Raw genomic sequence first — 13,302 nt, forward strand, 5'->3', positions numbered from 1 at the left:
CTTCTATTAAGTCTTACACAACAGATACAGATAAACAAAGTGAGATGGAGTGATGTCCAGAGACAGTTGGCGGGAGCAGCCGGCGCGCACCTGCGCCCGCACATGGCGTTGCTACCCTTGCAACGCGTGCCTGCTAACGGAATTGTAGCAGCATTATAGATACATTATTGCGATAAGTATTGATACTTTTAATCCTTATAATCGGATGAATATTTAGCCATAGTAAGAAAACATGGTTTTATTTGTAGTTATTATATTTAATTTTTAGTTTTTATAGCATTGAAATGCTTCATAAATGAGAAATTTTGAAAGAATAGAAATTTTTTCTATTCTTTCAAAATTTCTCAGTTATTATATTGTCAACTTACCAATGCCATGTTGTAAAATATAAAATATCTACGACTCTTTATTGAATTTAATTTACTTTGATATTAATTCTTTTTTAATATTTCATATAGTTTATTATCTATTTCTTCTTAAATCATATTGGTATTTTAGAAACATATGTATGTTTTGATTCTTTCTCATTATAATATGTTATTGAAGGAAAACCTGCATATGTATGTATAAAAGATACTCGTGTTAGTGATACCACCAATACTTGCATGGATACCACTCCAGAATCAAAAATGGGATAAAATGACTATTCCCTATCAAACACGGAAAGAATCAGACTAATCGGTTGCCAAAAGCCAAAACCACTAAACTCGAAATGAGAAACCACTTCGTTTTTGGTAGCGTCGTAACATCATAAGAGTGCCAAATGTGGAGTTATATATCACTAAATAAGAAGATTTCATTTTAGAAGCAAAGGAAACATCAAGTAAAGAGGTAACCTTCTTATTGAATATAATGTTGTTCTATAAATACATCTAGTTATGAACGACATACATCGTAACTAGACGCATGCGCAAGTTCCATACACACTGTCTTTAAACGGAAAAAACAAGGAAAAGCAGCAAAAACTACTTTCAATGATACGGTTTAAGCCAGCTTTATTTATTCTTTATATTTTATTCGCAGACCTTATTTCGTATCTATGAAATAGATAGAAATTCAAGTAATAAATGGTTCACAACCTATAAGTTCATTTTTCATTCATAAATATTTAAATCCACTATCATTGTACATTATATGACGAAGAAAACACGCTGTTTATCAGACATTTTTAATGTTTTGAATATGCTAAACAAATAAGAGTCATTATTAAAAATCTTTAAAATACTGTTTAGTGGGCGGATAACCGAATACAGGCATGCGCCTTCACACACCATTACAGTCCACTTACCGGTTAAATTATCTTACATATTAATAAAAATTTAAAACGACATCGCTGACGACGATCAGGAGAGCATAAAATTTGTCAATTTAAAATTTTTATCGTTTATTATCGCTGTAGTATTTGCAACAGATTAACGAATGGCTCAGTCTGGTTATAATCATTATTGAAGTAAGCTGACTGACTGATGTATAAAAAAAAAGGAAACAAAATGACGAGAAAATATATTTACTCCACATAACAACAATAAAAAATATTATTATATAATAATTTTATTAACTTTTTAAGGTTCTCCCAATAAAAAATAGGTTTTCTTCCTTTTAACCTATCACTAGCCAGGAAGTTTTTTTTATATAATAGTGGACACCAAGATTATATCGTTAGTGGATATAATTGTATAAAAAATGTAATAATTGAATATAAATGTATTGCAAGTATAGTTCATTTTTTTAACAAATCTTCCCAATCTCAAGCTTGAGGCACGTCATAAACTAGAATAGGCAATTACGTCTACATAGTTAGCTTGTATTTTTGCTAAATTATCTAATATACGGAGCTAAATATAGATTAATTATATTACAGCAGTTGTAACGTTATATAATCTATTTAATAATAACATATAAATACTCTTTAGTTATAAAACTTTTATATGACTGGCAAATAAGAATGAAGCTAAAAAAAAATTCGATTATAATAAAATTCGAATGTTATCCCTTTGACCCGGTAGCCCGAAACAATATTAAATATCGCGTAATATTAACTGTTCGATGATAACTTGTGAGGTCTTATCGTATTACCGGCTTAAGAAAACGCTCGAGAATTAACCTTAATGTAATTCTTGAAGAGGGTGACTCATTCAAATGGACAAATAATGTGAGAATGTTTTATTTGGCAACGTTTTTAAATAACTTTCAATCTGATTGCGGCTCTTCGCCCCCGATACACAAAAATGTGATATACTTACAATATATTATTATTTCTTACGTAGTCATCGATAATTTTGTCAGTCGAAATATTTCAAGTGTTTATTAAAATTATGATGATCTCAACATAACTGTATTGAAAATAATGCATTTTTGCAATTATTCGTAATTGTACTTTGATCGACCTTTTACGAAATGACGCGTCGTCTAATTTATATAAACTGAAGTCAGTATCGAACAAATATTTTTTATATGCAATATACATACCTCGTGTTGCTTGATGTAAAAATAATATATAATAGTTTAAAAAAAACTAAAAAACACGCTTTAACAAAAATCATATTTTGCAAATTGAAAAATGGAATAATTTTATCAAATTAGTGTATTGTCATCGGTCCTTAATAAATCTACAAAGTTTGAACGAAATCTGGCCGTTTAAAGTGGGTCAAAATCGCGCCCAAAGAAGTCGGTTACAAACAAACAAACATACAAACAAACATACAAACATACAGGTGAAGCTAATAAAAAGCGTGTAAAAAATAGGGAAGATCAAAATTTTTAGCAAGTGATAGGCGAATATTGGAGATAATTTAACGTTTTACAATACAACAATAACATATTGTAGTTACATGCCACTGAAATAAATGATAAAGATTACCTTGAACTTCGTAAACAATAAGAATCACCGCTACCATGTTCCACACTAAAAATTCCACACGAATCCATCGCGTATTTAGCATTCACTGCTGCACTCCTACACGGAATAAGTAATAAAATCTGTCAAATTAACCGATGTACGTGGAATAGATAGAGGCATGGGTTTGATCGAATTCGTTCGTGGAAAAGGCGGTGTTGCGTGACGAGAGGCAATGTCCACTACGTCACGGCAATTACCGCGTTTTTGAATTCTCATTTCGATGGAATTGTATCGTGATTTCAGTTAGCCTTAAGCGTCCAATGGTCGGAACTGTTTTAACGATTCCTACATAACTATATTTCTTAGAAAATAGAATACAAAAAATAAATAATTGGCTCAGTTACCAAACCTTCTATGCTCGACTGTCGTCTTCAACAAAATTATCTCTGTATTTATACATTTCAGAGATTGTATAAGAGGAAAAGTGTCCCAATCAATTATGATATAAACGAAGTATTTGTGAAAATAAAGTTGATTAAATCGACATACAAAGTAGCAATTATGTATCATAGGAAACCATCTATCTCGAGGCAATGCTAGTAAAATAGAAAATAATAATTTATCGGTCCATTATCAAGAACCGAGGTGTCGTGAGGTTCTCGTATCGTGCCGTCTCTATTGTAAAGTCGCCACCTCGGTTGACCATTGTTTTCAGATTGCAATATCGTAGACATGGATTTAAAGATGTTATATCGCATATTGTAAAGATTATCTTCTCATACTAAATCCTGTTACTTATCGTCTAAATAGTTTTCATACGTGCTGACAAAACAAAACACGTCGAACTATAATATAATATTATCTGTGACGTAAAGTTAAGATCGTAAAAAATCTCTCTCACTCCAAAGTTTTTAGTGTCTAATTTTATTCATTTATGAATGAATGTATCACTTTACTTAAGCAAAGCAGATTTTAATATCACTATATTATTTGAGATGAACGTGGCATGAGAATCTTAATCAAACTCTCAAATAAACCTTATGATTATGAAAATAATGCCTATATTTATATTGTACGCGCGTTTCAGGTATTAAATCAATGTCAATTAATAAGAAGAAGTGTTACAAATAACTAACATTGAATAGCTAGGCAACAAACTACGCAGGTATTCTCTACATAATAAATAACACCAACACTAACTGTTATAAATTAATATCGTCATTTGCTGGCTTGTCCAATAATTCTCTCACCAAGCCTCGAAATATCTATAAACCAATTTTATTATTCCGCTTTAATAAACTGCAATACGATCGTACTTTCTCGGGAAATATTTCGCAAAATTAATTGACCAGTTAAATGTATAGCCCTTCATACAAAATAATATATTTTATCGTGATTCTTCCTGTGTTAGTGTGTCTTTAGAAAATATCAATGGAACGAAGGGAATAAAACGAAGTTGTACTAATATTTTATAACTAAACAAATAGGTCTAATAAGATAAGTATACTAAAATCTCCCAAATTCATGTAAATACATAAATATTATTTCATTTTAGTTTATCTTCTAATTGAAGAGTTTATAAATATCCAATAAAAAGAGACCATAACGCTAAAAAGTTTATTTTAAGAATATTGTAATCATAGAAGAAAATACAAAGCTCAGTATAAATCAAAACATAAGTATTAATGCCTTAATGATTTCTTCAGTATAAAATATAACGCTTTAGGTTTCAACACCGCAGTTCAAATCGTACTAAATCCTACCTTTGCTATTGTCCTGAGGCGTAATGAGCCCGATGCCCTGCTCTGATACTCTATTGTGATAAAAGAATGGAACAGTATAAAATGGACCATGCAACGTCTTACTATCCGTCTGACTGCGAACTTTAATTGTCTTTAGTGAATTGCGAAGGGAGAAATAATGGATCAAAATAAGCTATATAATTAATGAATATGGGAGAAAAGTGTTGAATGCTCTTTAGTCAACTTGACTAAGAACACTTTGTTTTCAAGTGGCATAAAAATAATCCTAAATAAATATTCGATAAATATGCAATTTCCATAAATATCGGAGCTCCATTCATTAAATAATTATTTATTTAAAAAAGTTCTCGTGTGAAAAAGTTTTCGCTGGGCTTAAAAAAATGAATGGCAAGCGAGGAATCTTTCTCACGGACACAGAAATCATGGGAAGGGAATTTTAGACGCATTCCTTGTGTAGTGAACGTTTGGATTAATAAGCCTTGCATTTCTAAGGCACACTCACGCAAATCCTACGCATGTCTTCTTTTTCAAGTATAAAACTAATTGACTTATTAACATAAATGAATTGAAAAGCATGAAAGAATAGAAGAATACGTGTAACAGAGACGTTGTCGATGATTCTTTTCTTTTGGGTTTATGGCTTTTAAGGTACGATAATAATAAACAACGATTTTCTTTGCTTTTTTTCTGATTACTAAAGCCTTAATTCATTTACATATAAACGTTTTATAAGTATTGATGTAGTTTATCATCAGCGGAGACTTGTCACCGCAAGTCGTTTAAAGGAAATTATAATCCAAGTTGTTCTTTTTGTTAGCCACTGATGTTGAATCATTTTTTTAATATAACTAAAACCGCAAACACGACTAATGCTCGGAGTCGCGGTGAGAGGGACAATTAGAGGGTGTTGGGGGGAGGGGGGTCGTTCATTGCTCTTCCGCAGCCTTTACGAGTACCTACACGCACCCTATTGCCTTGTCTCTTATCAATTTTATTTTATATCGATTCGTTTCGTTGCTTTATTTATAGATAGAAAAGAGAACCAAGAATCTTTTGGAAACATTTTGAACTCAATGACATTCATATTTGCACTGTAATTTTAAACAGCATTTATTGTTGATGAAATAGTATCTATTCCAGGGCAGCTATAAAATTTGTTTGCAAAATTAAATTAGATCTGTACGTGTCTGAACTTTGATTTGACTCGAACACCAATAATGCTATTCGACCAAATAACAGTTCTCTAAATGTTAAAAATAAAGCTGGAATACCAATCATGTCCCACGGAGGCAATTTCACACCGGCACGTTGGAACAATTATGCTTCTATTGTATTCGATCGACGTAATATACAAAAGTTCGCTTAATCACGGCTCCCGTACAATAACAGAATACGAATCGAACTATCAATCCACTTTGTAATTTTGTTTGATTATGATTATATGCTGCTTATTAAGGCAATTATGAAGATGGACAGAAGATGTTTTCTATACATTTCGTATTATAAACGTCGATTGGAGTTATGTTAGAAGACGTGGGAAAGTCGTGTATCATTATTTCATTAATTTCATTAAATGTTTGAAATAGACATTCATTCAAGATTCTTATGAAAAGCAATATCACATGAATCACAAGGCAATAAGTGCAGGAGCCACCTGCTAACATCCGCAACGATTTCTATTATCTGATTGACAATCAATGATATTGTATATTTCTTGACAACGTTAAATGAATCAAGAAACTTGAAGAGTATGTAAGAAGCTGATGATTCGCATATTGAATAACTACTAACCCAATATGAAATAATATGTGTTATGGTCTTCATTTATGCTCAGAAGGTCAGATTTATAAGTAAATTCTATGTATACGTTAAAAAAAAAAAAAAAACAAAAGGCATAGTTTAACTCAAGGGTATGCTACACGAGTCGGGGACAATCACTTAGACACGAATCATAACGTCCAAAAACCGTGTCCCTAATGATAGAAAATGCTCGCCTCTCGGCGTTACGGTAATGAATATTTAATTGCATGGAAATATTCTGGTTACTTCAGAAGTATTCATCTAGTTTTGGACATAATTGAAGTCGTTATTGTGGTTCAGGCGATTTTAATACTGAGAAGTCAACGATCTATTTCAATGGAGTAGGTTTTGACACGAGGTTTCTTAGAACTTACAATTTATGATTAAAATTTTCGAATGGATTTTACACAATGGATTCCTTAAAAATTTTCGCAAATTTTAACATTCTTTACTTTAACCTTAATAAACATGAACATATATACATAACTTATTATAGTTTAATTGGCGTTTAGCTTAACATTAAAATGTTATTCCCTAATGTTACATACTTAAAATTTTCTCTATGTTTGAAAAAGCTGTAATCGCAGCCTGTCATTGCCGTAACGGTATCCGAATGGATAGCATGATGCTGCATGATTTCATTATAATTGAGGCCAGCTTTAAATATACGTCGATGTAATTTCCTTTTCTAAGCCTGTACCAGAATCGACACTATTCATATATAAAGCATTATTTTTTGCATAAATATCAGGTTATTTTAATTATAAGATTATTAGAATTGGAAGTTTGCAAAAAAAAGAAACAATCATTTCAAGTTAATATATAACTGTAGGTATAAGCCAATAAGACCATTTTATGCATTTTACTTTCCTTTTTTAATAATTTTTAATATTTTATAAGTAAAAAGACAAACTTGTGTAGACTAGACTTTTATTGCTGTCACGTAAAACTGAACAAAATACACTAGAAGATCATTCAAAAATCAATTAACAAAGAGAAGAAGAAAAAAAAAAGCAAAAAATCTACCCTTATTAATGAAACCTTTTAGGTCTTAGATAGCCTACTCTTCCTTCCTCTTTTAATTAGTCCCAAGTACTACCATAAAGCTTTTGTTTGTACTCGCAGTAGTCCTAAAAGGATTATGGTAATATTCAATGGGTTTCAGGCACTTCCTTGACACTACGTACATATTAAATGATATGGTCTGTACTGTATTTGGTTAATGTATGGTTTGAACCAATAGCCATTGTTAGTAACCATGTTAACAAGGAGCTATTTAACCAACCATTTGGTAAATAGATCTGTTCCGCGTTTTCATCTGTTCCCTTCAATATTCAACTTCGCTTATCTATTTCACTACAATTTAAATCAGTTTAAAAATTCATATAATATGTTATGATATATGTTCCCATTCGTTCTTATTAAATCAAATGGGAACAAAAATATTCTTGACGGAATATTTTGTCTCGAAAGCTTAAGATTATAATAGTCCGCCAGTACCTCAAGTAAGAATTATATGTTAATAATATAAACATATTTAATTTTATCAGGTTATAATGAGTATTAATTTCTTACTAATGACGTACGGTTTAATTGCGAAAAATTATCGTATTACTTAAATCTCATCATACAATGTAATAGACATAGTAATAAACATCAATTATTAAATCAGATCTAGACGAATTAAACATATGGTCGATCTAAATTATTCCCTTTTATCTGAATTTCGCACAACTTATTCGTATTATTAAAATATGCAGACTAAGACATCAGACTAAATAAAAAATAAAATACCTAAAAGCATATAGGTACCTTGGTAAAAATATCGCGTGGGAGCGTATTTACAATTACTCATTAAAATTTAATTCGAACATCCGTCTCGCTTACACCTACGATTTAAAAGAGGGACTTCCACTCAACAATATCTAAATTACAAGCCGCGGTCATACCTACTAGATAATTTGAAATCACTGGAGTTTTTCGAAATAATGAATCAGCATTACATGACTAAATTATGTCGGTATCACGGATGGCTAAGGCTGCATGTTATGAAGGTGTATATCTACATCGCCAGGATTGTGGTCAGCCTTGACTATGGCCGGACGGAAACTGTCGGCTCTCACGATGTTATACAATACTTCAGTTGACTCCAAACAGGTTTCGTTTTACCTAATACACGTTAAAAATTTTATAGGGAGCTAACGCTGTAGTTGGTTTATTATTGCATACTAAAATTACATGCACGTTACCGCGGCTAAAACTTGAATTTGTTACCAACTACCAAGGTCTGCTGAGTTTTATATGAAAATTTACAACATATTTTGCTATTTAATCCTTCATGAGTTAAAAAAAAATTGTTGATAATTACATAGAGTAGCAAATATTCGTTTTCTTCCACTATCCTTCACCCATTAGTAAGATTGATCACTGACAGACAGGCTAGATTTTTATTCATTTACAATAACTACAGAAAAATATCAATATTCTCAATATGTACAACCCACAAATAATTGCCAGACGTATAAAATGCGATACTATAAATTATTTTAAGTCACAAATTATAAACTTGTCACAATATATTTACGGACAGTTTACAAGAATTTATAGCAATCCACTGATTTACGACGCAATCCCCTTTATTTTACTTATGCATTTGAGTAATACAAGACTATGTATGTAAATATTTATGCGAATTCAATTCGAAATTTAAGCAATTCATATATCATTGTCCAAGTTTAAACTGGATAATTTACTTAAAACTTGTTTCGATTCAAAAGCTAATAATTCAATAATTTATGTCAAATCAAAATACTGGAATATGAAATCGATCGATATTAATGTTTTCTCTTAATAACACGTTGTAAAAACAATTCAAAACTACAACAACAAGGAAAACTCAACAGATACACAACGATTGTCGATACAATAAATTGTATAGCCACGTGCAGTTCATCTTAAGAAGTGAATAAAATATTTTAAGTACATTAGCAAGCTCCTCTGTAGCGACTGGGGTAATAAAAGCGTAATAACTTAGGGCTTTAAATCACTGCCTTCAGATCGACGCTTGACCCTTTAATGGTTGTCATCGGTGAATGTCAAATGCATCAACGCACGGCCATTTATTTTTACTTTGTTCTAAATGATCATAAAAGTTATGTTTGTGTGCTACAAATGGTAAAGTTCATTGGGTTTTATTGAGCCGATTTTAGCTCACAGGTACCCATTTAACTTATTTTGAGTTGCGCTCATTTCACATTTAAACACACACCCCAGCAAAGATTTTATTCGATCTCGATTTATTTAACATGTGTGAATAGATGAAGAAATTGGCGCGAACAATAATTAAAATTATTTATTCATATTCAAAGGAAGTCGCATTCGAAATGTTACTTTACGGGACAACGTTCTATTTTTCCGCAATTTCTACGTTATCTGTTCCAGCTTGTTGCTTCTGTTGTTTTGCTCCGCGGACGCCATTTTATTGTTCTCGTGATTAAAGAGCTTTACAGCGCAAATTGTTCAAATTAATTGCCTTCGTGTTCATGCTCGTTAAATAACAGTTTAATTCTTATTTCTAAAGGCGCTAACTTATAAATATATTCCTATTTCTAGTGCCTTTCTCTTTTGTATCAAACAATTACAGACATGTGCGTAAAATTACCCGACTGCTTCGAAACAAATCGCTGCTTAAAAAAATAACAGGTACTCTAACCAGTGCACTAAAAGTGTGTATTATGTACCTGCGAAAGTGGCCCAACAATATAGTAGGAAATGATAACCCATCGCTCAAACAATCATCACTCGGACAAAAGGGCCGAAACAGTTAGGCCTCTCAATACCGACCGACCGTGTCATTATCTACCAGCAAATTTACGTAGAGCTCCACGTTTAAAATTTTATTAGGAATATCGGTGTTCGAGACGTCTTTTAAGAGCTCCAACGACAACGGTCGCACGTTAAATCTCAAGCATTTGTGGTGGCCGTAGTTTCTCCCAATTACACCGTCTCTAGGCAGCGATTGGCCGCACAATGAGGAATCCAGGTTGTCGTGACTGTGATAAAAAACTGACGCAAATTGCCGATACGCCTCGTGCACACAATTTCATGCTTCAACTTTGGAGAACGATCTAGATTCGTCATATTCCAACAATAACGCGAACACACGAAACTAACGAATTAGAAATTAGAAAATTAAACTTAATCTGCTATGCCAAATTGCACTTTAATTACATTGTGTTTAACATGGATAGTCCTAATTGGCCTCTCGTTATTAATTCGTTGTATAATAACATTGTGCTGAGTTTGTCACGATAAAGGTTATGAGGCCGGTGTACTCGTATGAGAATTTGGATTGCCACGCCTACAACGTCTGTTCCCACCTTTATTATCGGATGATGCATCGTAAAAATAAGCTCATTACAACGCCCAAACAAAAGTATATCACGACAACATTCTAAAATTTTAATTGTTATTACTATCGTTAACTAAATTAGAAGAACATAAACGTCATTTTTAGAACCGCCATTGAATTGTTATAGATCAATCTATATATCATAAAAATAGATACACGAAAGTTAATTTAATATCTGAAACATATTGAGATGAAGATAGTAAACAGCATTAATGAAGGACCGGAGTGCTCCCGTGGCGCTGAGAACAATGCGCTTGCCGAGTCATCGCATTGCAGCTCCGATTTGTCGCGGACCGGCGTTGCTTTTTTATTTAATCCATGTTTTTATGCTAGGGCTGAGACTAATGAAAACAAATTCTTTCATCGTCTTCTATTTTTTATTATCTACATTATCAAAATAAATTCATTACTTTTGATCATATTTTAATACAGTTAGTAAATAGGTTTATTTGTGCCAACATTTCACCATTTTAAGTTTTGACCTATAACTATGTTCAACCCTAAAAAACCAGTGCTGCCCACTGTCCATATAGCCAGTGGATGCTTATCTCCGCGATTCGTTCCGGCCAGAGGACGCGGCGCGTGACGCCGTCGATTAGAAATCTGTCGGATGCCGCAACGCGACGTGCTGTCGATTGGCGGTCTCTATTCAGCACGATGGATGCCCATTCCACTGCTCCATTTTTAAATCATCTTTTTACTATTTTTTTAAACGTTTCGCAGATATGATCTGGCCAGCAATTTGAGAATCGACTGACAGCTATTTAATACTTTTAAGTTATTATTTGGGTTTTAATCCTATTTAGGTACTTTGTTCCGTATTTTCAACATATAAAATGGTAGTTTTACATGAGTAATGTTACATTCGATAATGTTACCGAAATTATTTTATTGTTTAGTAGAACTAGTTTGGATGGTAATAAAATATACCTAGTAGCTATTTAATACTTTTAAATAATGTTAATGAATTTATCGGCACGCGAAGCAAACGGCCTTGTTTATGGAAATTCAAGAGTTCAAAAGTCCAAACAGAGATTCATCTTTGTCAATGTCATCGTGAATGTGACTCAGTACAACAAAAGCAATATAAAAGAAAACTATAAATAGATTTATATTTTATCGCAATTGCATTGCATTTTAAATTTGCACGTGTATCGTGTTTCATTTGTTTAATTTTCGTACATCGTTTGTGAATATGAAAAGGAAAAATTTTTGTTGTCAAATGAGTTGTTTTATTTTATTTACCACCTTAAAAATCCAAAATACTCGTAATCACTTGGTTTTTGTATTCTAAGACTTGTCAAAAATGCTTAAACAAATACATATTACACCAAAATTGTATGAAATAAAGTATTATATATGCATCATCTCAAGTGGGGGAACGGGCTAATGTTTATTTTTATGCCTTCCCGGGAATTGTTCACAAATATAGCCTACCCTGCTACTTTAAGGTACTTACATCCTACTACTTAATATATTTTTTTTGCTTCATATTGAAGCGCACTTATTACTTCAATTAATAATAACTTTTCTGTCAATGTCAATGGCGCTTCTTTTCTTAAATCGCATAGTAAACGGTTATAAGACTGATAAAACCTCATTGAACAAAAATATAAATATCTGTGGTAAATACATATTCATACTTGTCGTATATATTTAATATTATTTAGTAGCTATAATTAATATAAAGCACAATTGAGTAATGTCATAAGGAAAGGACGTCTTCAAATAAAAAGTTAACAAATACGAAAAAGTATATAATCTATGATCTTCAAGCTCTTCAGAGTCCGCATGAAAACTGAAGAATAATAAATGGTTGCTTATATTATCTAGTTATTTCTAAATACCTTAAATAATCGTTCCTACATACATTCTTTAATTCCTACAAGGAGGCCTTTCCAGTTTTATTTATTTATTTAAAGTAGTGATATTCAAGAACAATCTACACCATCTTCAATATCTTCATGAACATCCAACATCCTTCAATTTATTTGGCCAAACTGACCACTTGCGGCAGTTAGTCTAGGCTCTAGAGTTTAGGGGTATTTTACACTGCAGAATGTGAGTATAACTTCCTTATTATATGTCAATTATTTATACAGCTTTTTCTTCCATTGACAGCAAACATGCATTCATAATTTCAGATATCATCATATATATTTTGAAAATGGTTAAAAATTTCATGTATTGAGTAGAAACGTTGAATTTTGATTATTCTGGAAAACTGTAATTGAAATTTTTGAAAGTATAAGAAGTTTTTCTTTGTATGTAATTGCTTAGAGCTGCAACAGTTTTTCCGACTCATGATAAATTGCTTAATTAATTGTACCAAAGAACATATTGTGTGAAAGATTATTCCATCTCAATCTAAAATACGAATACAATCATAATCCTGGAAGAATAGAATAATTAAAGTTCTAGATGTAAAATCATTATAAAAAATGTTTTATTTTTTCTCTTTCTTGAGAGCAAAATGGGTTTGTGCCTTA

The 13,302-nt window shown here is 31.9% G+C and overlaps 1 long non-coding RNA gene across 1 annotated transcript in view; it reads right to left on the reverse strand.

Moving 5' to 3' along the window:
• LOC119831107 overlaps positions 1-13,302 on the reverse strand; it is a 28,290-nt gene that overhangs the window by 13,118 nt on the left and 1,870 nt on the right. The gene's annotated exons all lie outside the window — the stretch shown is intronic.

The sequence above is a fragment of the Zerene cesonia genome, chromosome 1, assembly GCF_012273895.1.
Source record: "Zerene cesonia ecotype Mississippi chromosome 1, Zerene_cesonia_1.1, whole genome shotgun sequence".
NCBI classification, from domain to species: Eukaryota; Metazoa; Arthropoda; class Insecta; order Lepidoptera; family Pieridae; genus Zerene; species Zerene cesonia.